This window comes from Neofelis nebulosa, chromosome 5, assembly GCF_028018385.1.
Source record: "Neofelis nebulosa isolate mNeoNeb1 chromosome 5, mNeoNeb1.pri, whole genome shotgun sequence".
Taxonomy (NCBI): Eukaryota; Metazoa; Chordata; class Mammalia; order Carnivora; family Felidae; genus Neofelis; species Neofelis nebulosa.
This window is the reverse complement of record NC_080786.1, coordinates 80,592,044-80,604,989: the sequence shown is the minus strand read 5'-3', so window position 1 is coordinate 80,604,989 and position 12,946 is coordinate 80,592,044.

Below are 12,946 nucleotides of genomic sequence, written 5' to 3'. Positions count from 1 at the left end.
GGCCTCTTTTCAAGCTTGTGCTCACAGACTGACTCTGCATATGGTTTGTTATCTACCTTCCCCCTGTTCTCTCTTGTATGTTGTGTGACTTGCTTTGTGCTTCGCTTTCTGTGATGCGGTTAAGAAGCCAAGTTAAACAAGTGGTGAAATGTCACTGAGTTTGGAATCCTGAACCGGATTTATAATTATGTTCACCTTGCTTTTTGACTGAATAAAGCTGGCATCGTGGAAAGGCACAGCTCATGCGTGCGACTTCATAGCGTGCTCATGATAACACATCATGCAGTTCTTTCCACGTTGGGTTGTGCCTCTCACCTAGGATTTCCTGAAAAGCAGGACATAGGCCTCTCTCCTCTCCAATCCAAAGAAGCTGTCTGAAAATTCAGTTGTCCTTCCCAGCTTCTGGGTCTGGGGCAGAGAAAGCCACAAGAGTAGCTTTTGCAGGTTTCAAAATATCTACATAGTCTTTGCTTGGTACTCAGTTCTCTCCTCACATGAGGAAATATTTTCTTTCTTTCTTTTTTTTTTTTTTAACTTTTGGTTACAGAAAATTTGAAACATATGCAAAAGTAGAGAAAATATACTGAACCCCATGGACCTGTCCCCCAGGTTCGACAGTCTCAAACGACTCAAAGCCAATTTTGTTTTATTTATACCCCAACCCAATCCCAGCAGTGGTATTTTGAAGAAAATCCCAGGTATAATACCGTTCCATTTGTAAACGTTTGGGTAATTTCTTGACAATAGGATTATTTCAAAAAGAAAAGCATAATACTACTATTACAGAACAGCAGAAGAAATTTTTAATATTAAATATCTATTTGGTGTTCACATATTTTACACTTACTTAAGACCCTACAAAATATGTTGTTTTTTTTTAATTTTTAATGGCTATTTTCATTTTTGAGAGACACAGAGCATGAATGGGGGACGGGCAGAGAGAGAGGGAGACAGAATCCGGAGCAGGCTCCAGGTTCCGAAGTGTCAGCACAGAGCCCGACACGGGGCTTGAACCCACAAATGGTGAGATCATGACTTGAGCGGAAGTCGGACGCTCAACTGACTGAGCCACCCAGGTGCCCCAGAATATTTTGTTTTTTAAACAATTTGTTTGAATTGGATCCAAATAAGAATACCACATTTCTAGTGACTAATAGGTCTTGCAAATGTGTTTTTATCTACCAGTAATGGCTCCATAAACAATCTCTGTGCCTCCTCTCAGGAAAATACAAAAAAAGAAAAAACGAAAGAAACAACAAAAAACCTAAAAACCTTTTCCTTAAAGAAACCAGGTCACTTATCTTGTACATTTTTGAGAAATCCTCATCTGAACCCTAGGTGGGGAAACTCCCCCATCTCCACTCCCACATGTACACATTCAACATTTCATCACACATCCTCCTCGATCTACTTTTCAAACTCCTTTCCATCACTCCTTGTATTTGTGTATGGCACATTAAGCCCAGATTGGTGTGTTTTAACACAAGACAAACGCACGTCTCCAAGTAAAGCTTAAAACAGGTGTTGCTGAGTTTCTGAACAGCAGCTCCCCTTCATACAGTGATACAGGCGCCTGGGATCTTTTGTGTCTCCACCACGTCTAACATAAGCTGTTGAGTTTGCCAAGCAGGTGTCTCATTCCAGCCAGCCAGCCAGCCAGTCAGTGGAGAGGGAAAAGGAGCATGCTTTATCCCATCTGGAGGTGGTATATATATATATATTTTTTAATGCGCCCAGCCTGGATACGCTGCACACCACTTCCGCACAGGCCCTAGAGCCACTCTTCACTGATAGAAGGTTGGGCTTTCACATTTGGTTTTGTGCCGGGAGGAAAAGAAATGGGGTTTGTCTCACATTGGGCAGTCTCTGCTTTTCGCCAAAGGCTATTGTTTTGAAGTTCAAAATCCAATATAATAGCCTTTATTTTTTTTTCCCCTCATTCTGCTATTATCTCTTTCCCAATTAATAAACTTAGATTTATCTACTTTGGCCAGGTAGCATCATGATGTTAAAGGAAGTATTAGGGTTGAAGAAAAATAATATCAGGTATAACTTCAAACTTTTTCCCTCCATGCGATGTAGCATTTTTTTAAAGTTTATTTATTTTGGGGGAGAGAGAGAGAGAGAGAGAGAGAGTATCCCAAGGAGGCTCCATGCCATCAGCACAGAGCCCAACCAACACAGGGGTAGATCTCAGGAACCATGAGATCATGACCTAAGCCCAAATCAAGAGTCGGATGCTTAACCAACTGAGCCACCCAGGCACCCCGCACTATAGTATTGTTTTTTTGGTTTTTTTTTTTAGGGTTTTTTTTTTTTGACGTTTATTTATTTTTGAGACAGAGAGAGACAGAGCATGAACAGGGGAGAAGCAGAGAGAGAGGGAGACACAGAATTTGAAACAGGCTCCAGGCTCTGAGCTGTCAGCACAGAGCCTGACGCGGGGCTCAAACTCACGGACCGTGAGATCATGACCTGAGCCGAAGTCGGACGCTCAACCGACCAAGCCACCAGGCACCCCTATAGTATTGTTTTAAGACAGGCTTGTGATATACTTGGGTTGAGTTTGAATCCTTGATCTACCATTAAAATTATCTAGTTGTGTAAACTTGGTTACTTTAATTTCTCTGAGCTTTGCTTCCCACATTTATAATACTAATCATGCTTTATTTCATAAGACTGAAGTAAAAATAAAACAAAATAAAATAAGCAAAGGTTTTAATATAATGCATGATATAAGGTAGAATATCAATGAATGGTAGCTAGTAATAGTAAAGCAAATAATGAATTTTCTCAAACTGGTAAGTCATTCCCCTTTACGTTAAGCCTGGTATTATAGACCAAGCCTCTATATAGGTATATCTAATTGCTGCATTTGGTCATCAAAATCTACCCAAAAAGATTTGAATACTTGTCTCCTCATCCTAAGTATGAACAACGACAAAAATCAGAAGTGGCAAAGTTAATTGAGCTACAAAGTGACATAAAAAGTTGTTATTTTGAATACCGCAGATTGTATTATGTGTATTATTCACACTTTTAAATGGATTATTTCCTTTGGAAAAGGAATTCCATTAGAATAATTTTTATCATTGTTCTGATTCTTGTTCTGTCTTTGTTTTGTTATAGTTTGCTTTACTTTGAACTTGTCAGCTATTTGCCTGCTGCAATCTACGCAGCTGAAGCTCCAAAGGCCTGGAAATGAGAATTTGTCAAGGTAACTCTTGCCTTGCCCTTCTCCACTGCCAGCCTGAGGGATCCAGCTGGAAATAAGAGCAGCTGCTCTTGGTGCCCTAGTTTAAGACACTTCAAACACAGCTTCAGCTTTATCCTGTTTTAAGTACAGACATTTCAAGACCCCATGGAATGGGACACGACCCATCTACTTTATATTTGGATGTTACTTTTACTGAAGGTAGGCTGCAGGGGTGGGGGAGGGGAAGGAAACGATGGAGTAAAGGCCTATTGATGCCAGGTCAATGATATCTATATTTTTAGAGTACCTTTCACGTCCAAGAATGTGTCCACTATATCTCAGTATTCCCAGTCACATCTGCCCCTCAAACCTTAGGTGGATTTAAAAAAAACAAAAAAGTGAGACGCGTTGTTTCGTTTGAGTTGATAAAAAGGTGAATCTGGCTGGGAATTGGACCTGGCCGGCTTTGAGGGTTACTCTCCTCCCAGAGAACCTTCCTTCCTTGGGTAAAAGGGAGTCACCATTCCACTGCTCTGCTAACAGCCTATTTTTATGTTCAGGAAGTAGAGTTATTGCAGAATCATGAGAATTGGATATGGAAAGAATTCACGAAGCAATCCATTCCAACTTCAGGCCACTTAAGAATTTTTAGTCTGCTCTTCCTTGTTGTAGCCACCACATTCCTCTCTCTGTGCACTGAGCTGATTTCACCCAAGGCTACAATTCTGTCAATTTCATAAACAACAGCAGGGAGGTGTTAACAGTCTACTCACAGTTCCATTTAAATAGATGGCTTTCCATGAAAGAGACTACATTTCTACAGCCATTTTCTTTTATTATTTTTTTATTATGTTAATGTTTGTTTATTTTTGAGAGAGAGAGACAGACAGACAGACAGAGCCTGAGCAGGTGAGGGTCAGAGAGAGGGGAAGACATAGAATCTGAAGCAGGCTCCAGGCTCTGAGCTGTCAGCACTGAGCTTGATGTGGGGCTTGAACTCATGAACCATGAGATCATGACCTGAGCCAAAGTCGGATGCTTAACCGAGACACCCACGCATTCCTACAGCCATTTTCTTTTACAAGACAGTCATGTTTTGGTGAATAAAACCCAAAATCGCCACATACTGATGAAAATACATACATGTTAAAAATTAAATAAAACAAAAATTTGATGTAAAGTACTTAATGAACAATGAGACACCAGTCAAAATATAGGTGACACAGAATCCTCACCCTTTAAAATAATGGGATTAGGGGCACCTGGGTGGCTCAGTCGGTTAAGCGTCCGACTTCAGCTCAGGTCACGATCTCACGGTCCGTGAGTTCGAGCCCTGCATCGGGCTCTGGGCTGATGATGGCTCAGAGCCTGGAGCCTGCTTCCGATTCTGTGTCTCCCTTTCTCTCTGACCCTCCCCCGTTCATGCTCTGTCTTGCTCTGTCTCAAAAATAAATAAACATTAAAAAAAATTTTTTTAATAAAATAATGGGATTCATCTTGTCATTATCACTCTGAATATCTATACAAGAGCCAAATTCGAGCTATTTAGTGAGAATGTCAGGCAAAAAAAAAAAAAGTGAGACCTTTAAACTAGTCTCATAATTTTACTTACAATAAAACAAGGACCTACAGAAATGAAGGAAGTTGCTTAAGAGCTCCCAGAAAATTATTAGTGGGATTCTTTAGCAACTCACAAACCAGGGGTCTCTGCACTATAGAATACTACTGTCAGTTAATTGCTTAGAAACTCTGTAAATATCTGACTGAAGTTTCCAAGTATCATTGCTACCAGATAGCTTCAGCAGGATTTGGTACAACATCTGGTGTATTAGAAGTCTCTAAAGAACCTTTGATTACATTGAGTTTGTGGTGAAATGGTTGGGCCTGGGAAAATGACCTACTTGAAAATGCCTTGACCTGACAGGAAAATAGCCTCTGAGGATGGAAATCAACAATGTGATGTTTCAGTGCCATCCCTCCCTCTGAATTGTTGGGTGTGAGTTTTGGTAATTACTGAACTTCTCTAAAATGAAAGGATTTAATGAAATCATTCCTAAGGCCCCTCTGCAAGCTCCACTAGTTTACCCAGCATAGATGTTCTCGCTCAATAAATACTTATTAAAGGAATTTTGCACATATGTCAGTGAAAGATTCTTTCATCATATAAAGTTCAGAGCATGTCTTTCATTGGAAGAAATTAATGAGGGAATGTTAACCAGGCATATTGATTTATTTTACAAGCAACTATACTCTATATAATCTTTGTGAGGTCATGCCTTAATGTTCGAGAATAATAAATACATGCACTTAGTTCTGAAAAAGTCAAAGACTTGAAAAATAATGTAAAAAGTAAGTAACTGCCCTATTGAAATGGTTTCTATTCATAGTAAAAATTTTAGGCTAGGAATTTACCAACATGGGAAATATAAAATGAAAGATAAGAAATAAAGGTGTGGGGATGAATACAATGTTGGGGAAATCTTTCAGTTGAAAAGCTTCTGCCACGGAGTCAAAGTCCTGTGAAGGAAAAGAGACCTGCTTGCTATAGGCTAGTATCTTAATACTGCACAGAATGTCTTCAACAGTCCACTTCCTTACTCTTTCCTCAGCAAATCCTTTTCAAAATCGTATTTTGAGATGTTTATCACCATGGAAGTGTGTTTGATTTATAAATTATGTGACATGGTAAATCACATTTGTTTTACAAAAATGGGCATCATTGTCAATATTTCTAGATGGTATTTATTCTATACAAATCCTAATTGGTATTCATCCTAAATATTGAATTGTTTGATATTAAGAAATAGAGGTATAATAAAATGCAGTCTAAATATCTGTCAGACAGGAAACTTTCATAACTTAGAGATTAACAGAAAAAAGTTTGACTCCCTTTTCTGAAGGCTCCAGCCTTGTACACCTACTTTAAGTCTTTGATCAGAGCCCTTGTAACTCATTACTGTAACTTCTCGTTACACCCTTGACTTTGTCCACTGAACTTGCCTTTGATTGCCTTTGAGGACAGAAACCATCTCATCTATCTTCACATACTCCAGAAAGTCCTGTTTCCAAGACATATGAAATTTCCTTTAATGAATGAATAAAAAGCAAGTTATATATTTTGGTGGTATTATCATACATACTCTCTGTGTGAAGTTAGCAAAGTCCACTACCCTCTCTGATCCCAGATCTCAAGCATGAAGCATGGGAATAGCAGTGATTACTTGGCTAGCTCATAGGGTTATTGTATTCATTAAAGGAAAAAGGAGCCTGCTTGTGTATTTTAATTGTAATTGGCCCTATAAAGTGAATTATTAATCGTGCTTTCTGTGAGCCTGTGCTATTTATCCTTCAGGCTGGTTTAGCTCAGAACATGGAGGTGAAGGATAGAACACTGCACAGACTCACAGAGTCTGGTCACTTTCATTCTGTTTCACACTGATTCTTCTCTCACAATGGTTACCTTTCCCAGATATGTTCCAGTCTAATGCCTCTCCATGCCTAGTGGAATTAGTGCCTTTCTATGAGATTGCCTCTCTCAGATCTCCTTTGGACATGTTACTTGCTGAATAAATCTGCATTGATTGACTGATGAACTTATATTACTTTCACTGTCCTGGTCTCTGCCTCAAAATCCCACCCTTTCTACTTTCACAGTTATCCTGGCAAACAATCGAAAGCTCCCTAGAGCCCAGCCTGGGATCACTATGTACAGCATGCGGCACCACCAGATAGGAATCAAATGCTCGATGGAGTCTTCACATTTCTATAACTTAGAGCCACTGAGGACAGTGGAAATGATCAAGTCCGCTATTTTCAATGTAAGGATGAGAGAGAAGAGCGAGAGAAAGAGAAAGAGACAGAGGAAGGGCACTGTTGAAGGTCATGTAGTTTATTAGTGGCAGAGCTGAAATTAGAACTTTAGTTTCTCAACTCCTAATTTAGAGCTCTTTCCACCAAACGATTCTGTCTCCTTTTCTAGTACTAAAGTTTGAAATACTCAGAATTGTTCAATACCTTTAAATGGCCTGGTGTAAATTCCAAGGGCCATTAGGCTCATTCCTCCTGGGGTCACTGTGACACACAACCCTAAGCCAGCCATTTGCAGGCCAACCCAGGGACTAGGAAGGGGTCTGTGTTATGGAGTGTGTGTACATTGGTTACTACAAGTATCTACAGTTTTAAGAACTCTCTGTGGATCGCATTTCCCTGCAAGTTGCACTGCAGTGACCCAGACACAACACTGACAGCTGTGGGGTAAATAAATAAAAACAGAGTATTTTGATCCTAATGGAGGGGGGAGGGGTAGTGAGAGGTTGGGGACAAGAGGAGAAAGGGGCAGACAGAATGAACACAGCACAGCTGTGAAAAGAACAGATGCTGGCCAGGAGAGAGGGAGAGAGGGAGAAGGGAGGAGAGAGAAGATTAGGGTTCTGCCAATGTCAGAAATGCTGAAGCACTTGGAAAGGGATGCACATACTTGGGACAGGTGGGAAGTGTTTACATTAAAACCAGAATATCAAATGCCTTCCTGAATGCTAGCCAGATCATTAAAGACCCAAGTTGACCCAAGGGAAAAAGCTGAAGTCCTTGCCCAGGGAGCCCATTACAGAGAAAGCCTCCTGAATTCTTTATATTCCATTCAAATACTGGATATCAGCTGTGTGTTGCTGGATATCAGCTGTATGCATCAACACATTAGGCCTTATGCCAGAGGATCTCAAGGTGTGGTCCCCACAAGTAGCATCAGCATCACCAAAGAAAGTGACAGAAAAGCAAATTTCCTGGGTCCGTTCAGACCTACTGAATCAGAAATACTGGGGGTAGGGCCTCAAAGGTGTGTTTTAACAAACCTCCCAGGTGAGTCTGATACATACTCAAGATTGGGAACCCTTGTTCTCTTTGCATGATACCTTCCAGCTTTCTCAGGCTTCTCCATAAACCCATCGCCCCCAGGCAACAGGCCTCCACTCAACCCTGCACCTTGGTCTATCTGGGATCTGTGGGACCCATGCCCTGACATTACCAAGCACAAATCTCCCATAGGAGAAACAGAGGCAGGAGACTCTACTCCAAGTACCTTCAGCAGTTAGAGCAACAGACCAACTAAACCCATAGGACAAAAACCCGAAATCCGTGCATTGGGATTCCATTTAGTAAATGGTGTCCAGCACACCCCCCGCACTGGAGATGGCCTACTGCAAGGGCAGCACCTCAGTCTGAAGGCCACAGTCTTTGGCAGTGCCTTTCATTAAAGGAATACATTTTCCATTAATTTACCGAAACTGAGCATATCAGTGTCTAGAGATTTGGAAAATCTGGCATTAGGAAGTTCAGTTTAACACGAAGAAAAACTTATTTGCTAACCCTTGACATTATTTCTAGGTGTTATGGATACAGTGGCTAGGAATCAAGGCATCTAACTTTTCGTGCTACCTTTTCTATGATCTCTGACCCCTGGAGAGTAACTCTTATTTTCTCATCCTGACTTTCCCCTCCTATAAAATGAGGAGCTTGATTACAGAAGATACTCAAGGTCTTTTTTTCAGCTTTAACAGATAATATCTGTAGTGGAGCTGGCTGGGTAGTAGAGCCAATTAGAGCAATTAATTAGGTGAAGGTTCTAAGTTCAGTTCTCTGGGTGGTCTGTAGAGTTTGGCTCGGTATGGTCCATCCTCCTTTAATGAACATTGGTTTCTAAAGGACTCTGGTGGTTCAGTGTATGGCATGGCACCAAGATATCAGTCACCACTTAGGAGAAAATGACTCAAAGTACATACTGCTTTGTACCCAACAGTGTTATGGCCTCAACTGGAAGAAAATCATACAATTATTATCAAAGAAGCTATCTTAGAGGCAGACTAGAAAAGAGTTTATAAGCCCAGGAAACCATCTCCTGATTTTTCAGGACATTTTCCACTAGGTTCTGCCTTTGTGTTAAACACCTCAACATAACCAAGTTGGTTCTCACTTTGTCAAAAGATGCAATTCTAAAATCAAAGAATGTCAGAACTAGAGATTCCTTAAAACGGAGAGTAGGAGAGAATGACTACTTAGTCCTAATCCTGTGCCAGAAGCTATGTTACCTGCTTTCCCATGACTATTTTACTACATTGAAAAAATCTAGGCTTACCCTTCTCAGTTCACTGATGGGAAACCAGAATTCTCAGAAAATAAAACTAAAGTAGAGGGTCCCATGAGGACTTAAGAGCAGACCCAGGACCAGACTCCCAATCCTGGGGTCTTTCCAATCTGCTTTGTTCTCTTTCCTGATATACCCCGCCCCTCAACTCACTCACTTCCAAAGGCATATTACCTTTCCAGAAAAATTAGAGGTGATACAGAGTGAGAAAAATATCGAAAAGAAAAAAAAAATCCTCTTGATTTTCCACTGCTACTGCCCACTATAAAAATAACTGCATTTTAAAACTTGGGAATAATAAAAAACCTCCGAGGATAGTTAAGGATTAGCTCTAAAGAGCACCCAGGCCATTATGTCAGTGGCAGGAATTCAGGTGTGGACCTCCAGAAAAACTCTGCTCTTCCGGACTCAGGGATCACACAAGCCACAGTTTAGAGATGCTGAATAATAGCGATAGAAAAATGTGTCTGTTGCCTACGATGTGTCAACCACTGTGACACTGCTTAACTCAACCCTCAAAGTAACCCATTAAAAGGAGATAGGGACTGTTATCTTTGCTATTTCAGATTGGGGAAACTGAGATTTAGCAAAGTTACACAACACACTGGAATGCAAACAGCTTACAAGTGCCAAAAGCAGCATTTGGACCAACTTTGTTTAATAGTCAATCCTGACCTTCTCACCACTATTTTGTTTTTCTCCTTGAAAACAGATGGCGAGGGCGCCTGGGTGTCTTGGTCAGTTGGGCATCCGACTTTGGTTCAGGTCATGATCTCATGGCTTGTGAGTTCGAGCCCTGCGTCGGGCACTGTGCTGAGAGCACGGAGCCTGGAGCCTGCTTCAGATTCTGTGTCTCCCTCTCTCTCTGCCCCTAACCCACTCGCATTCTGTCTCTGTCTCTCTCAAAAATAAATAAACATTAAAAAAAAAAAAGAAAACAGATGGCGATAGTTAATACACATGCTGTCCTTCAGGGTTTATAAATCTTAATACATCCACCTTATTTAATTCCTGTAAAAATGAGGGGAGGTGTCATGTTAGGAATCATTAAACCCCATGCAGGAGATGAAAACACTGAGGCCATGAAAGGCCAAGGATCTGGTCCTGGGCTTTAGGTGGAAAGCACAGAAAGAGAACTTCTTGAGCCTGAGGACACTACATGTTCCCTTACGCCACAATGGCAGGCCAGGCTAACCAAGTGGAGATCATAGAGATGAGTCATGGTCAAGCCTCAGCCAGAGTCACTACACATGGATCTACTCTCCACTGGCCCCTGGGGAAAATGAGAACAGGACACGGTAGTCCTCTGAGGTCATGGCACTGTAATACTCTTCTCACTACTGAGTTCCATTGGACATGGTAGTGTAATTCTCAGTGCTCTCTCTTCTCCCCACTGAGTTCTCACAGGCAGTGAGACCCTAGTCATTCCTCTAAATATAAAGGGGTAAACAAGAGTGAAAAAAAATCACAGAAGATGGCTGATCTTCCTGATAATCTGCAAGTAGTTGGCTTCTTGTTTTTCTATCTATAAATGGACCAAGGAATCTTTGAGCTCTGACATTTGCTGATTCCACTGGCCTTGGGTGGTCAGTTGACAGGGAAGAGTCAACACTCCTCTGCTTCTCCCTTATCACAACCTCCTCAGTTACAAGGTCACGGCCGCCATTCCTGTTGGTTCCACACCAAGTGCCACACTCTCCTAGCCATTTCTGCAGAAAGCGTTCTCATCACACTTTTTGGCAAAGTGCCTTGTGGTCTGATGAGTCCACATCACACATTACAGTACATTTCAAAGACAGAATATAAATAATTATATTAAATTTACTCCTTCACCAACATTGATTTTTTATATGAAATGTCCCCCGTTTTACAGGAAAATGTTATAGATCCTGGACTTCTTATCCCTAAAAAAAAACAAACATATAATATTTAAGTAGAGGGGAGAAACGATTTATATGAACAGAGTTCTTGAACTATTCAAATGCTGATTAACTTGAAAATTTTTCACTGAACTTTAATAGACAGTAAAATTCTTTTGCAATCACTCCACTGCTATCTTAAAATATCAGGAGTTCATCTTTTTCCTTTTGAGGGGTATGCCCATGCTTAGCGGCCATCAAAACTCTATATTACACATATTTGTAAACACACACAACATTTCGACATACATACTGTCATAGAATGCTAAGCTCTAAATGCGTAAGCACAGATAAAAAGCCCCAAATGCAAGAAGAGGTCATTATTAACCTTTTTTTCTGTTGATAGGAGCTCAGGCAAGATTTTTAAAATTTTTAACATTGCCTGCAAAATGGAAATAATAATCTTCACGCTGCCTCCCACACTACGTCACGGAATTTTTGTAAAGATCAAATCGAATCATTTCTATGAAACAATTTTGAAAATAATATGACATTGTACATGTGAGCATTTTTACTATATTTACCTCTCTTTTTAACCTCCTCCCCAACCTTGCTCCACATAATGTTAGTCTATCATCCTATCATCAATATTGCTCTTTGACCATTTTTTTATGTCTTAGGAATATATGACTATTTAATCTTGTTGCATAAATCTTTTTATTTTTATTGCTTATTCTCTCAGTTACCTGTAATTTGTTACTGCTATGCCATTGTCTGAACAACTGGGTATGCTAGTTGTCAAGCTTTATTAAAGAGGTGCAGATCATAATATTATATTTATTTATTTATGATTAAAGAGAATCATTTTTTTTCATTCACCTTCCCATTAACCTATGCTTTTTAAATGGTGTTACTAGAAAATATCACGTTCAATATTTTCATCTGAATGTTTCGTCAAGTAGCCTAATTGGTTGCCACACCAAAAAAATATATATACATTATTATTATTTTTCTTTTCATAAAGAGTAAAGGAGGCAGCAATCACTGGGGCCACTTGAGGTGTCTGCCTACCACAGCCAACTTAAACCTACTCAATTAGCAATTACACATGGACACACACACAAGGCAAGACAATACCTAGTGCCAACCAAAATTTTAATTGTTTTACTTATACGATGGTGGCAGCTGTAAGATTTTGAGAAAGACATTTCTTCTCTCTGAGCCTCAGTTTCTTATCACTAAAATGGGGTTAATAATACCCTTTATGTGCCTTATAGGTGACTATTAGGAACAATGGTAACCATGGGTATGAGTGCAATTGACAACCTGAAGAAAGCGGCCCAGGAGGGAACGAGTGTGTTTTCGTGCACTCTTCGGTGCTGATGGTGTTTGCAGGTAGACCTCAGTCAGTCAGGGCCCAGGGCTGGCATTCACAGTCCATGAATCATCACTCAAGCCCTCAGTCACAACGTGAAAGGCAAGACTGGGCTGTTCTTTTATTTGTTGTGGTTTTATGCCCTTTCAAGCCACGCCTACCTATATAAGAACCAAGAACTTATGAGAAATTCATTTGAAATGCTTGTTTTATTGGGTATAGCAATGTTAGGTCCAACCCTTTCATGATAAGCTCGAGTTGATTTTGTTAACGGCTTGCATCTGGTTTCCAAACCAGCCCTTACATAACCCCAGTGAGTCCTAATTCAGCCTCAAACTTTAGTAAAGACAGAAACCTCGCACAGCAGGGCCAAGAGC